The sequence below is a fragment of the Gopherus evgoodei genome, chromosome 4 (genome assembly GCF_007399415.2).
Source record: "Gopherus evgoodei ecotype Sinaloan lineage chromosome 4, rGopEvg1_v1.p, whole genome shotgun sequence".
NCBI classification, from domain to species: domain Eukaryota; kingdom Metazoa; phylum Chordata; order Testudines; family Testudinidae; genus Gopherus; species Gopherus evgoodei.
The window spans coordinates 37,197,593-37,216,081 of NC_044325.1; positions in this window are offsets into that span (position 1 = coordinate 37,197,593).

Genomic DNA, 18,489 nt, shown 5'->3' on the forward strand with positions numbered 1-18,489 from the left:
ATTTGTTCTAATGTACATATGAGAGAAGATAGGTAAAACAACTTTCAAGAGTCAATGGAGCATGCTATTGAATGACATATGACATTAAACGCACAAAGTACTGGTAATAGTTATATGTAGCTCTTATATAACTCTTTTCTTCAACAGATCTCCAGGCACTTTGCAAAAGTGATCAGTATCATTAAGCCTATTTTACAGATGGGAAAACTGAGACCCCGAGAGACCTACACAAGTTCACCCAGCAAAGCAGTGGGAAGCTATGACTAGAACACAGGTCTCTTGATTCCCAGTCCAGTGTCCTATCTACTAGTTCTCACCAGTATGAAATTGCTAGGTCATGCTGTCTGGTGTGTGCAGATGAAATTTTAGATAGCTATAAAAAATAAACTCTTGGGGAGTCGGGTATGGTGATCCTTAAATAGGCACATGAATGTGCACACACACAGCACTCGTTTCTCTTTCTCAGGCAATATTGCTGAAAAGAAAAGAACACTTTTGGCTGCCTGCTTGATAATATGCTTTCCTTCAAATCTTCTTCTTTTCTTCTGTGCTTAAGAATTAAGAACTCTTAAAGCCCTTTCCCCAAAATACCATATGCAGACCTTGATCATGATGTGGTAATAAAGGCAATCAGTACAACAAAGGAGAACCTTTGAGATGATTTCTACTTTGTAATCCAAAACCCAGAAACAAAACAAAACTCACTCCAAAGGAATCCAAGAAGAAGCTTCCCCAAGCTATGAGAAAGAGTTAAAAGAACTCACACTTGATAGCAAGGGAGGAAAACTCTGTATATGTTTGGGAAAAAGGGAAAGAGACAGCATGTCTGAGTATGTGATATCCTGGCCAATGGACCATATTGCAGAATGGAACCATTCTATAAATGAGTATAGGGAACTCTCCTTTTAAAGGCTGAGGGCCCCAGCTAGGATGTCTGGGCAGAGCGCTATGGATCTCATTATGCAGTTGGAACCTACAAAATCTACCTACCCTATTACTATTAATGGTGTCTTATACTCACATACTTGACGTATTAACTTTGGCACCAACTTGTTTACTGTGTCATGCCAAACTGAATCTGAATTGATAGGGCTTTCTGTTTTATGTTTGGCTCTTTATCTTAAGCTTATGGGGATGTGACAGGTGGGTTTTAGTCTCTTTCTCACAAGCCTAAAGGACAAGGTACATAAACAACACACTACTGCTCCAGACAGGAAGATTGACTATGGGAGCTGTGTTATAAGGAATGTTAAATATGGATTCATGTGCCATCACTGCAGGATGGACAGCCAAAACTAGCCACATCCTAAATGCAGAGTAGACTTCTAGGTGAAATCTAAGAAGTAAAGAATGTAAAAGCTCTAAATAACTCCTCTTCATGACTAGGTTGCCTATAGCCTGCACTATACAGCATGATTTCAGGTTTCTGAGACCAGCTTCATGTGTCTAGTTCAACTGGAGGTGAAGTGCAAGAGAGGTTCAACTTTAAGCTGTGTCACACTGTCTCCTGAAGACAAACTATCCAAATGAACTGAAGTCTGCAATTTCAAAGTAGCTGGAAGCCAGGAAGCTTGTCACGCAACCCTAGTGCAGTCACATTTTACCAATAAGTTGTGGAACATAGAATGAAAAGTACAGTTAAAACTACATTTTATAATCCAGGTCAATAACGAAGAGAACCCCAGAATGCCTAAAATGATCCTGGGTAATGCTGCCAGGCTGCATGCCTAGTTATTAAAAGCATAATTCACCATAGCTCTTTGTGATTCTCCGCAAATCTCCTCATATTATGAGTATGATAAGCACTTTACTGCTGCAACATACACTAACTTCTTGAAGAGAAAATCAGCCATGCATGGCTCTCGAGCACTTGAGCTACATGAAAGTGGTCGACTCATTCATTTACAGTTTTACACCAAAGGAGAGAGGGAGGTTAAAAGGCCCTTTTCCTAAGCTCATGATACACTCTCCCCTACCTTCCCTTGTATCAGAAAATACTGTACTTTTTGTTTCTTTACTTCCCATTAGTGCTAGCAAAACGTATCAGACTGACAGCTCTGGGGGCTGATCTGTATTGGCTCCAGCCACCAAATAAATTGGAACATCCTAGAGGCATATGCCCAAGGGGTACGGTCATCACAGAACCATACACCAGTTCAGAATTTTCAGAGCATAACATAACACTGCCCCATCCCCCTCTAGCCCTTAATACAACCCCTGCCATTCCCTCTCTCCTGCCATCTTCACTGGGATGGAGGAGAGGTAGTTGGCACAGGATTCATGGTCACCAGCTTTATGTCAGCTGAGAGTTCAGTGGGTCAGCTGACATAAAGTTCAGTGAGGGAAACAATCTGGCCCTCTGTGTCAGCAACTGCCAGTGATTTTTCTGATCATAAATTAATATCTATTAATTTAGGATCACCTGGCAGAAAGGCTACACTGAAAACTTTGAAATCAGGTAAATGTAAGGCTACAGCACCTGCCTCCCAAGGTCCCTGCTTTGGTTTGCTGTAATTGATAGTGGATTCAAAGATAAGGGAGAGGTAGAGTGTGGCCACTTGATGCATGTAATCTTTTGCACAGTATTTGAGCCTGCTGAAGTAAGGTTCTTTATTGTTCTTCATAGACTTTTGGCAGAGGCTTTGAAAACTATCTCCAGTTATTTCAGTCACTTGGTAAAGGCTATTAAATAGTTTGAGGACTGCAGGGATAAAAATAATCTATGTACAAATTAAAATTGGGTACCCCAACACAGTATACAATGCAATGAAATACAGTACAATACTGCTTTTGATTAGCTTATTTATTACAGACAGTATCCCAAATACTTTAAATCATATATGGAAAGAAAAATTAATAGAGAATAAATGACTGCTTCAGGCAGATCTTATCATGTCTTTTAATCATTGTTTAATGTTTAGATACTACAATGATAAATGCTAATCTAAATGCTGGGGCTAGATACAAAGGGAAAAATTATTGATTTTTTTTTTTTGCAGAATTGAAATTCCAAAAATAATTTATTAGGAAATGTTGAAATGTTTCATTTTGGCATTGTCAATCAGAACAAAACATTTCAACATTCTTGAAATTGAAATATTTTGCTTTGATTTATTGAACACACCCCAAATTTCAATATTAAAATGAAATGTTATGGTGGAACATTGCCTTATTGGAGTTGTACTGCCTAATTTATTCATTTTCCCCTAAACTAGGTTCCCTGGCTAGACTACATCTCCCCTAATACAACCAAAGTCCTCTGAATCCCATGATGCACAACATAGCTTGGTCAGTGGGAACTATATTCCTCCAGGAAGCCTGGCCCATAGTGTAGAATAGGGGCTTGACCTACAATCCCCACAAGGCAACGCCCTGGTAGAAAAATGTAATGTAATCATTTGTTGAACTGATTAAAAACACAACATTCTAGGTCAGTTTTTAAAAAAATGAAATATTCCAAACATTATTTCAAATTAACTTGAATATTTTATGTAAATTTTCTCAATGGAAATTATCAGAAGTGTCCAGGAAAATAAAAAAATGTCCAGAAATTTTTTAAAAAAATGGAATTTTTGAATGGGCAGCAAGATATTTCAGTTGTCAAATGAAGAAGAGGGGATCTTGCACTCATAATGGCAATATATGTGAAAGGGACAACGAGACTGGTGCTATTTAGGCACCAATTACATATCCCCTGAAGTCAATGGGAGATTCCTAGAGTATTGCCAACCTCCAGAGATCAAAAACCATGAGTCAGACTAAAAAAACCCAAACCATACATTTGTTTAAAGACCACATCATGTTTTTTGGTCTGTTTGGTTTTTTTTTACTTTTAACTTCCCCCTGCAGTCCACATCCCCAGATGTGTGTGTGACACACAAACACACACACACACAATTAGCATTGCCTATTCTTGCAGATTTATTGGGTAAGGTAATTTTGGCCCCTGATGCATGAGCTCTCACCACCACCACAAAGGCCTGTTTCCATCCCCTTCAGTTCAGCCTCCCCACCCCCATCAGCTCAGCCCTTCAACCTCCCAGTTCAGCCTCCTTAAGTTCATTCCCCCAACCCCCAATTCCTCAGCTTTGCACCCCATTAGAACCCCCAACCTCAGTCTCACCTCTGCTCCTCTTAGGGTTCTCCACCCTCTCTCCTAAGCCTGGAGGGAGTTTCCTTTCCTGGCTGGGATTGCAGCTCCTGGGTTATGATCCCCTGCCCCACCTTTTGCTAGGCCAGATGCTGAAGGGTGGAGGAGGGGAAGAGAGATGAGAAAAAGCATCACCATTTCCTACTTGCTCACAGGAGAAGGGGCACCCAAAGCTTCTGAGCTCTTTAGTTTCCACCGGTGATAACAGCTTTGGGTTACGAGAGTAAGGGGAGAAAGCTCTGCCTGCAACTGCTTTAATTGGTTATTCTGACCCAGGAGGTGGGAGAGTGGGATGGGCAGCCAATCAGAGGGCTGAAATTCACTAGCAAATTGGAGCTTCTTGCATCATGGCCAGACTGATTCTAGCAGCCCCAGCCACAATTGTGCCACTCACAAAAATGTCGTGAGAGTTGGCAACTCTGTTTCCATAGACTTCAGTGGGCACTGGCTCTGGCCACGGCTAGGGGGAGAAGTTCCATGATGTATGTTGGAGTAAGTCTTCAGTGGGTTTTTAAGTACACTTCTTTGCTAGTCAGCTTTTGATACATTTTACTTATTATTTAATATTTATAGTGGTTTAGTAGCTTGGAAACCCAATCAGAATAAGTGCCCCCTGGTGCTAGGTGCTGAAGAAACCCTCAGAAAGATATGATCATCCCCAGCCCTCAAAAGTTTACAATCTGAGCTATGCACTTGCAGTGTTGTGGAATACTCACAATACAATAGTTATATTTAAAATTAGTATCTGCCAAGAGTAACCCTGAGTTATCTGGGATATCACAACTTTTTCCTTTACTTACAGCAGGAAATAACTATGGTAACTGTGTAGTTAATCCTTTACATTTTATTGGTTAACACTGCACTTCCACCTAGAATGCACCCTAGAATGAGCTGATGAATGTTCCAAGGATAGGACATCCCAGGAGCACATACTTGCTGTGATTCTGAATATTCTTCTGATTTTCAAATTTCAGATGGCTTCAAAAGTTTTGACTAAGCACATAGACTTCAGTAAGTTATCAGAAATTGCAGAAACCCTCATCATTCCTTCTCCTTCTCTAGTGTCTATCACCCTCATTCATCCTGTTATGTCTAAAACTGCTTTGAGCCAGCAAATATGTATGCCTATGCTTAACTGTTAATGTGAGTAGTCCATTGAGTTGAATGGGAATACTCACAGGTGTAAAGTTAAGTATGTGAATATGTCTTTACAGGATTTGGGACTTAGATTAGAAGCTCTTTGGAATAGGAATCGTGGATTCTGGTGGATTCATTATTATAAAATAGATGAGTATCTGAGGGTGTAAGGTAAGATTTTTAACTCTGAAAGCATTTTAGTGCAGTGGGGAATGTTACCGGTGTAACCCACAAAGGAGCGTGAATACTAAGAAATGTAGAAAAACTGACATATTTAAAAATAAGCATGGGAGACTCTTCATCCAGTATATGCCACTGTCATATACAGATACTTATCGACTATGGCTTCTCTATCACTGAAAGTGATGAGTGGGTTGCAATGTTCAAGACTTACATGATATTACTGAAAAGAAATCCTCTGAACATAAATCCCTTGGCACCAGTGCAATGCTTAATGCCACGGCTGGCTTTTATTCATCTTTGTCTCAGGAATAGCAGAGCCCTTAATTTATTACAAGACTCTTGTGATTATTTTAAATGCAAGTTATTAGTTTCTTATGTCTGGGTTCCCCAAAACAGGCTGAGGTTATAGTCCCAAAATCAAAGATGATTAGGTTATTACTCTGATGAAGGAATTTAACAATCACTCTATACCAGGTCATCTTATGGGTCAACTATGCATTGAGAATGGAGAAAAGTGGGCCGTTCTGCAGAAATCTAAGGTAAGATGTTCTAATGTACCAATAACATAATACTTTGTGCTTTTATAAAACATCTTTCATTTGAGGGTCTAGGAGTAATTTAGCAGCATTTCTCAAACAAGCTCATACAGTCTGGTAAGGCTTTATTATACCTATTATTCAGATAAGTAAATGGAGACATTGAGAAGTTAAGTGACTTGATCAAGGTCACAGTGGGAGAATGTAACCCTGTCATAAACAGATAGTAGAAATTAATAGAACAGAAGTACTTTATATCTCTTTTGCCTGCAAAGAGTTAACAAAATCAGTGAGCCTGGCTGTCACCTGACCAGAGGACCAATTGGGACAGGATACTTTCAAATCTTGAGGAAGGGAAGTTTTTGTGTGTGCTGTTAGATTTTGGTTGTTCTTCACTCTGGAGGCTCAGAGGGACCAGATGTGCAACCAGGTTTCTCTCCAATCTCTCCGATACAGGCTTTTATAAGTTCAGAATAGTGAGCACTAGGTAGATAAAGCGAGTTAGGCTTATGGTTGTTTTCTTTATTTGCAAATGTGTATTTGGCTGGAAGGAGTTCAAATTTGTATTTTACTGAAAGGATTTTAATTTGTACTTGTATACTTAGGCTGGGAGGGTATTCCCAGTGTCTATAGCTGAAAGACCCTGTACCTATTCAATTTTAAATTTATAAAGATAATTTTTACTGATTTTCTCTCTTTAATTAAAAGTTTCTTGTTTAAGAACCTGATTTTTTTTTTATTCTGGTGTGAGACCCCAGGGGACAGGGTCTGGATTCACCAGGGAATTGGTGGGGAGTAAGGAGGGAAGGGGGAGAGAGAGGCTAATTTCTCTCTGTGTTAGGATTACTTTCTCTCTCAGGGAGAGTCTGGGAGGGGGGGAGAGAGAAGGAGTGGGGAAGGTGAATTTTCCTCTCTGTTTTAAGGTTCAAGGAGTTTCAATCACAGTGATCTTCCAGGGTTATCTAGGGAGGGGAAGTCTGGAAGAGGCAACGGTGAGGGAAAGGGTTTATTTTCCTTGTGTTAAGACACAGAGAGACTGGGTCTTGGGGGTCCCCGGGCAAGGTTTTTGGGGGACCAGAGTGTACCAGGCACTGGAATTCCTGGTTGGTGGCAGCGCTCCAAGTACTAAGCTGGTAATTAAGCTTAGAAGAATTCATGCTGATACCCCATCTTTTGGACGCTAAGATTCAGAGTGGGGAATTATACCATGACAAACCCCTCTACAGAGAGTGAGCACAAGATCTATGTGTAACGGGATCCCTGGGGTACCGCTGTGACCCCTTAACTCTCCAGCCTAGGCTGTCTCTCACAATGCTTTGCTAGTGACAAACACAAAACCTCTCTGGGTGCTGTTATCACTCATCACAACAGCATGTGCAACCCCACACCCAGCTAAATTGCATGAATGCTCCCTGAGTCACTCACGAATCACACAGGGAAAAGCACCACCAAATCTTCCAAGCCTCCAGCCTTGCCTCCCCCTCCCCCAGAATATAATATCTTGCCCTGGTTAGAAACCTTACCAGTATAAGTTTATTATCCAGTGTGCCACTCCCTTGATGTGGAGACTAGCTTTTGCAAGTTGAACTGAGATTTCCCAAGCACTTCAATCAAAAACACACTGTTTTAGGTAAAATATAGAACAGATTTCTTAACTACAGAAAGATAGATTTTAAGTTATTATAAATGGTAGGCACAAAAAGTCAGAGATAGTTGCCAGAGAAAATAAAAGGTAAGTGCACAGTCAGAATCTTAAACCTTATTAGACTAGGCAGTATTTGGATGAAGCAGTTTTTCTCACCCCACTGGATGTTGCAGGTAGGTCACTGTTTTTAATACATCGACTTCCCCTTTAATTCTGGGACCAGTCTGCTTAGTTCAAGTCTTTGTCTTCCCAGCATTCTTGTTTCCAGCATAGGTGGGAAAGGAGAAAGAGAAAAGCATGATCTCACTGTCACTATTTTATATCCTCAGTTCATGTACCTGGAAAACGCTAGCCCAGACATGTCCTGGTGGTCTTCGCTGAGTCACAGAGCTGAGGCAGAGTTGAGCAATTCCCCCATTGTGTGAGGCTTATGCAGTCCTCTTTGAGAATTGTAAATCCCTTGTTGCAACTCTGGTGCTGTTTCCTGGTTGCTTAACCACCTCCTGGGAGTGAATCACCTCCTTTGTTGTCACTGGGGAACTAGCAGCAGAGACTCTTGCACTTGTATATTTCAGTAACAAACATACATCAAAATCTCATAACTTCCTACAGACTAAGGATATACATATTGGACATAAGAATGAGTTTCAGCAGATCATGACCTTTCATACGATATCTTTATATGAAATATATCATAATTATATGATGAGGTGAATATGGGGTTCTAAGGTGCTGCTTGAGGTACAGAGTGCCACACTATGCACCACCTGGGTGCTTAAAGGGTAAATGAGATTTGAGTAGTACCCACGCCTTCTGTAAAGGGATGCCTTTTAGCTCTTGGGAGTTAGTAACAGAGTCACAAGTAGATCCCATGATTCCTGAGTTACCAACATACATACTGATATCACAACAGTAGCAGAAAGAGATGGTAAGGTACAGTTTCCAGGTTCTCATCTGAGTTAACCTGGCCTACCCTAGGACTGACTTCAGGTTCCTTCTTGAGTCTCCTGAGCAAGTTCCATATAATTAATTCCCCTACCCCCTTCAAATTTATTATACTGTGCTGTTTATTTTCTTCACCCTGTGTGAATTTGCCATTTGCTTCAATTATGCTGTCCTTACACTCATGAGACTGAAAAATGTGTAGATTCATAGATTCTAGTGTCAGAAGGGACCAATGTGATCATCTAGTCCGACCCCCTGCACAAAACAGGCCACAGAACCCTACCCATCTACTTCTATTACAAACCCCTAACCTATGCTTGAGTTATTGAAGTCTTCAAATTGTGGTCTGAAGACCTCAAGCTGCAGAGAATACACCAGCTTAAATAATTCCTCTCCCTCCCTAATATTAATCCCTCTGATATATTTATAAAGAGCAAGCATATCCCCCCTCAGCTTTCTTTTGGTTAGACTAAACAAGCCAAGCTCTTTGAGTCTCCTTTCATATGACAGGTTTTCCATTCCTCGGATCATTCTAGCAGCCCATCTCTGAACCTGTTCCAGTTTGAATTCATCCTTCTTAAACATGGGAGACCAGAACTGCACACAGTAATCCAGATGGGGTCTCACCAGCGCCTTATATAATGGTACTAACACCTTCTTATCTTTGCAGGAAATACCTCTCCTAATGCATTCTAAAACCGCATTAGCTTTTTTAACAGCCATATCACATTGGCGGCTCATAGTCATCCTGTGATCTACCAATACCCCAAGGTCCTTCTCCTCCTCTGTTGCTTCCAACTGATGCGTCCCCAATCTATATCTAAAGTTCTTATTATTAATCCCTAAGTGCATGACCTTGCACTTTTCACTATTAAATTTCATCCTATTACTATTACTCCAGTTTACAAGGTCGTCCAGATCTTTCTGTATGATATCCTGGTCCTTCTCCGTGTTAGCAATACCCCCCAACTTCGTGTCATCCACGAACTTTATTGGCACATTCCCGCTTTTTGTGCCAAGGTCGGTAATAAAAAGGTTAAATAAGATTGGTCCCAGAACCCAGATGCCAATTCCTTTAGCCAGCTGGCTATGGCCTGGACAATACTTGAAGTTAAACTTCTTGAATGTAAAACTTCTTGAAGAAATAATTAAATCAGTATTAGTAGTAGCCTGTGTAGAGAGCGTCTGTAGAGAGCGTCTGCCTTGTAATTCATTACCACCAGCCCAACTCTAATTTACATATGTGCATCGCACCCCTACTGTAGTGCCAGAGAGGCAACAGATCATTTATATAAATTAAAATCAACAGGGGCCTGAGTACTGAGCATAGTGGAATATCCTCTATGCAAGTGGAAATTTTAGAGACTGAGGGATTAATTTTAGCTGCTTGGCTTCTTTCATCAAGGTAAGCTTTAAATCAATTAATTATAATTTGTGAAATATTAAAAGCCAGAAAGCTTTTGAGTGAAGATATTGTGTTTCTGCACTGTCAAAGTGAAAGCTTCTTCAAGTTTTCAAGTACAGCAGCAAGAGGTCCAGTTTTCTCAGTGTTAATAAGCTTTTTGTTTTCAACCCCATTAAAAATGAGTCCCCCCTCCCCAAATGACAAGAATTAAGGGAAACAGCATTTAGGAAAGAGTCAATTTATTGATTAGAAATATCCTCACGAATACCTTTCCAGTGCTTAGAACTGTACTTATTGGCCCCCACATGCAGGCGTGTTTACATACTCTAATTCTGTTATAGTATTTCTTCATCTTCTCCCTTAGGGGGGATATTGAGAAAGCTCATTCCATCCATGTTTAGGTAGATTTGCACAGGGGGCTTGTTTCTCACAGCTATGATTTACTCCAGCTAAGAATCAGGCCTAAAGCCTTCATAGCTATCAGTGGTAGAAATGTTCTGAGAGTCTTAATGCACATAATTTGATGGAACCTAGTGAATTCCAAAATCCAAGTGGACTAAGTGACTTTTTCAAGGTCATTTGGCAAATCAGCAGCAGAGTCCCCAGGCCTCTTACTGTAAAAAGTAGATAACACAAATTCATATTAAAATTGAGGAACAATGAAAAATATATTTTTAATGAATGAACGTATAACACAGCACTTATTATTGTCTCTGTAGCTATCAGTACACCTTCATTAGCCTCCTAACTGACCACATTATCCTTTCACTTGTCCTCTCCCTCTTTAACACCCCCCTATGTTTTTGTCCCTTCCTGCTCATTCTCATCTTATTTTAGATTGTAAAGTCTCGTGCAGGGAATCTGTCTTTATCAACTTTCTGACATTCTGTGCACATCTATTGCGCTATATGGGTAATATATAATACATGTCTTTGTAAATCTAAACTAAATGATGTTCTGAGAACCTTGCTTTGCAGACTGAACATTTTCAGTTGCCTGAAGCTATCAAGCAGCATTTATTTAGAGAATAATCAAATCAGTGCGATCAACAGACAATGCTAAATAGCCTCTGACCTCTCATGGAGAACTCTTTTGTTTCAAAACATTTCTGCCAATGTAGCTTCCATTTTCTGCACTTTCTGATTCTATGGATATCGGCATGAACACAGATTACTTTCCTCAGGAGCTCATCTGTTCCTGCTGCTTATTACTCACTTGAAGTCATAATCCTTTGTTTGTGACTGTAATCATCTCCACAGAAACTAATTGTGATGTCACAGACAAAGGATTATGACTTCAGGGGCAGAAGAATCAGCTGGAGCAGGTGACCTCTAAAACACAAGCAAGCGATTTTCATGAAACTGTTTCTGCAAATATTTTTTTAAAGGTAAATGCAGATAAAAAATGAGAGGAGCAGGATCTTCTTAGAGAAGAAAATGTTTAATTTTTACATGAGGTATTAGCATGCCCTTTAAGAAGTAAGCTGAAACAATTTTCTGGGTGATTATATCAAGAGGAGAATATATTCAGTATCAATGAATTATTGAGATTGATTTCTAATTTCTCATTTGATTAAATCACAAATAAAACTACTGATGCAATCAGTAATTTCTCTATCTTTTCACATAAAACTGGAATCATGTAACAACTCATTTCCTTTGTAGCTGACTTTTCCACTGAACGCAGTTTGTGAAGTGGGTCAGATATTTATATGTAAAAACTTCTGTCTTTTCTCTTTCTCTCTGTATATATCAGACTGATCACAGAGCTTACATTTGATAGCTTTATTAGGAATGTTTGAGAGAATGTAGTGCCTATGAAAGACCTTGGTTTGATAGTCCTAAAGAATCATTTAACTTTTCATCCATAGAATAGTCAAGGCTACTACTATGCACACTTCCTTAGGTTGCCTGGAATCTCTTCCTCCTTCTCAATTCAATCCTGAGGATGCATTAAGCTTAAATGTTCCTCAGGCTTACCCTATAATGATGACAGTTTATGTAACTCACATCTGATTAGTGGTCTAAAATACAGAGGGAGCTTTTCAAAGGCACAAAGAGCGTTAAGGTGCACAATTTCCATTTAAAGTCAATAGATTACAACTGCATTACTACTGTGCTTATGGCATTAATGCAAAGTTTGTTTTCAAAGGATAAGTCATTCCAAATTTGTAGTGCATTCATTCCGAGTGTCTCTCCTCAGACTGAAGCTACTTTGGTGTTTTTAGTGATGTGATAGGAGTCCACCAGAAAGCTGAATGAAACTGCACACTCGCTCCATAGAGACCATCTGTGATGGAGGTAACTAACAAGAGATGCTGTTCTGTTTTTTGTGTACTGCATCTTTAAATGTGGAGAGGTTCTCTCTATTTTTATAAACATTAAGTACATAATTAATACCCAAACCCCCAACCTGTGTCCCTTTGGCCAGAGGTTGCTAGCACATAGCTAAATTGGAGTCTCATCTTTACCACAGACTTAATTTGGTCTCCTCCCAAGGCAGACACACCAGGACTGTTTTATCCCTATCAACAAGTTTAGCAAACTCTCTTTCTCTGGAATCTCCTCCATCCTCGTGGCATTGGTCTCAGGTTGGTTCTCTTCCTGTGTGTCAAAAATTCTAACAAGGCATCTGAACCAGAAGAAACAGCCCTTTGTAACAGTCTTAGCTCTTTCCACAGCTGATTCCACCTTGCCATTACTCTGCAAGGATGCTGGGAAAAGGAATGGTGGTCAAATTCCCATTTGTATGCAAATTCCTTGAATTTTTCCAAGGCAAACTGGAGTCCATTATCAGTGAATACAGTGTCCAGAATGGCATCTCTCACAAAGTGGGCCTTCAGCTTGCCAATCAGGCAAGGCATCGACCTCCCAAAATATGAATAGTAAGTACTACTTTTCCTTGATGGTAAATAAGTCCGCTTCCACTTTTTCTCATGGTCGGGTGGACAGCTCATGTGATAACAGTTTCTTTCTGTTGGCGGTTAGCACATGACCAGCAGGTACCAAGTACTGGAGTTGTGTTCTTATCCTCAGCCAGCGAACAGTCTTAAGCCCATCTAAGACAGCTGTCAATGCCCAGGTGTAAGGTACATATTTTTCTGAATGACATTCTTATGTAATGAGGCCAGGACAACAGCTCTCTGTCCTCAAAATATGATTCCATTCTGCACACTCAGCTCATCTTTAATTTGAAAATATGGTTCTGCTCATACCAATACATGGCTTCTGTCTTCTGGCCATCCTGCTAGTGTCACTCTGTTTACTGCCTGAAGTTGGATGTCTTTTTTTGGAGCCTTTTTATTTCCATCAGCTTCGCTATTGAAACTAAGACTGAATCCATTAATGTGTTGCACTATACTCTGATCCCCCTCCTTCAGCTCACTGATCTGGATATCTATGCCCTGCTCATGGGGTCTGCTAGCACCAGTAATCATCGTGGACAATATCTGATCTCTAGCTGGTAGTGCTCAAAGTGCATCATCATCCACTGCAATCTCTTTGGAGCACAAAGAAGAGGTTTTGCCATTATTGTCTCCAGGGGTATGTTGCTGATGGAGCTACTATTGGGTGGCCATAGGTGTACTGATGTACTTTCCCCACTCCAAATATAACAACCAGAAGCTTTTGTCTATTTGGGCATACTCTTATTGACTCTGACAGGGCTCTGCTGGTATAAGTGACTGGCTGCTCCTGCAAAAGAATAGCTACACCCAGTCCTTTCTCTGATTAATCAAACTGGAGTCAGTGCCTCTCCTGGCTGGTAGTACTTCTGGAAAATGGCATCCTTTATCATTTGTTTCAGCATGTCAAATTATTACTGTTGGGGACCCACCCAGTCCCAATCAATGTCCTGCCTCCTGAGCTGAAGTATAGGTTTTGCTACTGCAGCCAGGAGTGGACATTTGTCGTTCATATGAAGTGTTCTACCCCTTTCACATCCACTGGAGCCAGCATACCTGAATGCCTTAATCCTGTTGTGATCTGCCTTCAGTTGCTTTGCTGTGATCAGGTGTTTAATGAATGACATCTCATCTTGTCTGACACACATTTGATTCTGGTTTGAGTTTTCTGTTCTCATCCCTGCATTGTTGCAAGCTTTTCCTAGCTTGTAGTTTTCTGTCATGGTCTGGCAGCTTCTAAAACATTGCTTCCTTTATCTACAATGAGGATATCATCTGCAATTATTTTTACCCTAGGCAGTCCTTCCAGCCCTTGGCTGAGACTTCTCTGAAATACCTCTGGTGTTGGGTTAATGCCCATTGGCATGTGCAGCCATCTGTAGTAACCAAACGGTGTTGCAAAGACTGTCAGCATGCTGGACTCTTTATCCAGGCTTATGTGCCAAAACCTATTCCTCACATCACAGACAATAAAGATTCTGACTTTGGAAAGTTCTTGCAAGTTGTCATCAGTTGCGGTCAGTGAATAGTAGCATCTTTTCAATGCCTGATTCAATAGTGTTGGGTCTATGTAAATGCATTATTTTCCTGATGGATTCTTTATCATCACCATGCTGCCTACACAAGCTGTACAGGTGTTATGATATATCTGCTCTGCAGACTTTCAGGAGCCTTGTGTATTGGTTTACATAGTGACACTGGAATTTTCCTTCATGGTAAGCACACAAATTCCATTGTTATTTATTATCATTTATTATAACTTCCAGTCACACTTTTCTTCAGGACACCCATCATCTTTGAAAATATCTCCCTATGCTTTTAAAATTATCTTCATTGCCCATGGGACTCTTCCCTTTGCTTCTTGAGCTGCAGCTTCACCCTGATCAGATCCATGGCTTGTATGGCCAGACTCCCCAAAAGGAGTATGTGGTGCTTACCACCCGCCACCACAAACTTCAGTTGGTGCAATCCATTATTTTTCAGGCTAGTTAATTTGAGGTCAGATTTTCCTACAAGCTGCCTTATGCTGTCATGATACATTATTAAATGTCACCTGCTATTTGCAATGAGTGTGTTAGAGTTCAGTTCACACTGAGAAATCACACTATAGGAGGTCTCTCTATCCCACTGAAATTCCCCAGGGCATTTTCCTGTTTGCATTGTTACGTGCACGGAGGTTGGTATTTTCCTCTGTTACTTTTCTGTCCTGAGAGCCCGAACCTGACACCGTCTCAGAAAGTCAAGATGCCAGTCTTATGTGCTTTCCTTGTCTTGTACAATTCTGACTTAATCTTTCTGGGAACTTCCTCTGCTCTTGAATTCACCACTAAACTGTTTCAACTTGCCATATTGCCTGCAATGCTGGCCTCGTATGGAACACCTCTCCTTTATCTGGTCATGTTGTCTTCCACAGTAAATGTATCATGCTGTGGATTTGAAACCCTGGCCATCTGCTTTCCTTTGCTGTTGTCTCCCTGCATGTACTTCTGTGTGTGCTGTCCCTCCTAGGGCTTTCACCCTCTCTCAAAGCTTACACTGCATGCCCCATGTCTAAGCACATGTGTAACATGAGATTGTCTTCCCAGGGCAACTACTCCAGCAGGTGATGATCCCACCAACTATCTTCCCAAATTAGGGCATTCATCAAGTCCCCAAAATTTCATGTAGAAACCAGTGTGTGTAAAGCAACAACATAGGGGCCTGTCCCCTTCCTTTCAAACTAATCTTTGGTGAAATACCTGTGTTGCTCCATTTCATTCTGCTTCTGGGAGCAACAGGACCACAGAGCTTCTAGGACTGTTGAGAAGCTTGAGGCAGTGGTGAGCATCACGGTGGTGCAGATCTCTCTGCCTTGCTCCTCTGTACGGTACAGTAATAGTTTTACTTTCCTGTTGTTGTTGGGATCATGGATGACCCCATTTGTATATAGCTCAAACTCCTCCTTCCACTAGGTCCATTACTGGGCTAGGTTTGTGTCTGGAAAAACCGGTCCTCTGGGGACGGGGGCTTCTGACTGAGTTCCATTGCTCACCCTGCCAGTTGCTGCACTTTAGAAAACTTACAGCTCAGATGCTTCCATCATGTTTCACTTACAGTTAATGAAGCTGAATGCAGGGTAGATTGATAAAGTGAAACTATATTAAACCCTGTGGCTGCTCTGTCTATGTAGCTGAGTTCCTTCCAGCCCAATACCTCACATGCCACTGGCATCCCATCTAGGATGACCAAATGTCCTGATTTTATAGGGACAGTCCTGATTTTGGGGTCTTTTTCTTATATAGGTTCCTATTACTCCCCACTCCCATCCCGATTTTTTACACTTGCTGTCTGGTCATCCTAAGCCCATCAATAACAATCCTCTGGAGAACATTGGCCCTCTGACCACAATTCCATTGATCATGATACACTGAGAACACCTAATTCTGAAGGCATCATTATCTTGTGGATAGGACACTGACCTGAGTGTCAAGAGATCAGGATCTACTCCTGGCCTCTCCACTGACCTACTGTGTGACTTTGGGCAAATCACTTCACTTTTCTGTGTCTCAGTTTCCCTATCCATAAAATTGGGATAATCAATGATACTTTCCTTCCTTTGTGAAGGGATTTGAGATCTATGGATGAAACATGAAATAAAACATAATGATGAATGTAAAAAGTTACCCAATTTGCATGTGTTCTTGTAGTAACTGCTTTTGCAAATGCAATTTGCCATTCAACTGTGCAACTATATACTTTGTGTATGCAATTACAGTCGCTACCCTTCCAAATTCGGTGTGTATTATACATGTAATTGTGTACTCCTAATTTTGAAAACTGTGTCTGATCTATACACAGATATACATGTAACAAGATGCATTCAGTGCCCAGCAGTATAGGTCTGAACCTGGACATATTACATATATATATATATATATAGCTATAGCTATGTAGGGAAGGAAGGGGTAGATTTTAAATATACATTTTACAACAGACATTACAATTTGGAGAACCTGTATCGGTTTATCAATGTAAGTTTGTTTTCCCTGACTGCACTATAAAAAGTGCTAGAGAGCAGATTACATGATGATTTAAAAGCAATTAAAAAACCTGCTCTGTATCTCACAGGGACTGTAAATGGCAGATGACAGAGTTTTTTTCAACAGTACAATAGACACTCATAAAACTTAAGTATCTTAATGGCACAAAAATTAAAAACAGCCCTAATGCAGCTTAAATGTGTAAATGTATTTTTTGATTAATGTTTTAATTTTTCCTTTAACAATCCTGCACATTGGTGGATAGTAAAACTTTCCCAGCATTTCTCCTGATCTTTATGAGTTCTAACATTACTGCTAACAAAAAATCTGTTTCCATTTTAATCTCATTAATTATGATTATTCCAGGGCAGAACACAGTAGACATAATGCTCACTGATATCATAGCAGAAGAGTTAAATAAGATTGCATTTAATAACATCATCTGAAGCAAAACTAAATCTCTTTAAAATTCTCATAATATTTTCCCTTGAGCATAAAAATAGGGTGGTAAAGTCTCTCTTACGTACATAGTAAACTTTGTATGTGAAAGCTAGTTAAACAAATTGAAGAATGCAAGAAGTGAACAAAAAAAATTACAGTTTAGGTCCCAAACTTGCATATGTTAAAGCATGTGCTTAACTTTTCTGATTTGAGTAGTGCCATTCAATTCAACGACACTATTCACAGAATACTTACACATGTGTACATGTAAAACTAGCCACAATCTACTGAATTTTACTTATATTTTTCTTAAAAGTTTGACCAAAAAGAAGAAAACTTTTGGTGCAAACTTTTCCAAGAAAAAACTCCTCTCTTTTTTTTTCAACTAGCTATATAGCTGAAAAAAATATATAGTCAACATTTCAAATTTGACTTAAAAATGTGATGAATTTTCATGAAAGTTTTCATGAAGTTTTTTACCAGACTTTTGACCAGACACATTTAAATATTTGCAGGGTTGGGACCTTAGTCATTACAAGTTAGAGTGTTTATAATTCCCTCTGGCTCACTTATAGCAAAAATACTCTAAAGTTACATCATATTTAAATAATTCATCAAATGGTTTTCCAAAACGAATATCAGCAGATGTGATATAAAACGTTGCTTCAAAACACACAGGATTCCATAAACAAACTGCTTTAAGTATGTCTCAGCAGAAACTAATTGGGGAAGAATCACACAAAAAATGTCTTTTGTAACGGTTTTGAGGTCTCCTTTTATTAACACTTTATTATTAATTATTATTATTATTATTATTATTAAAGATATACTACATATTTACTAGCACATTATGAATTATCACAAATAATTAAGACAGACTGCACTTGTCAAAGTAAATGAAGAAAACACATTCTGTGATGCATTATCCTTGCCTTTCTGGTTTGTTTGCTTACAGGCTAATTCACAAATTCAGTAATTGGTCTCATAGCCATTAGTGTGATTCAGGGAGGTTCTGCTGTGTTAAGAAGATGTTAAACTCACTTGTAACAAGCTATAAACATATCTTCTACTACTGTACTTCTTTTTTTCTTGTTTAATTATTTCTAAACTTATTTTAAGTTGTTGG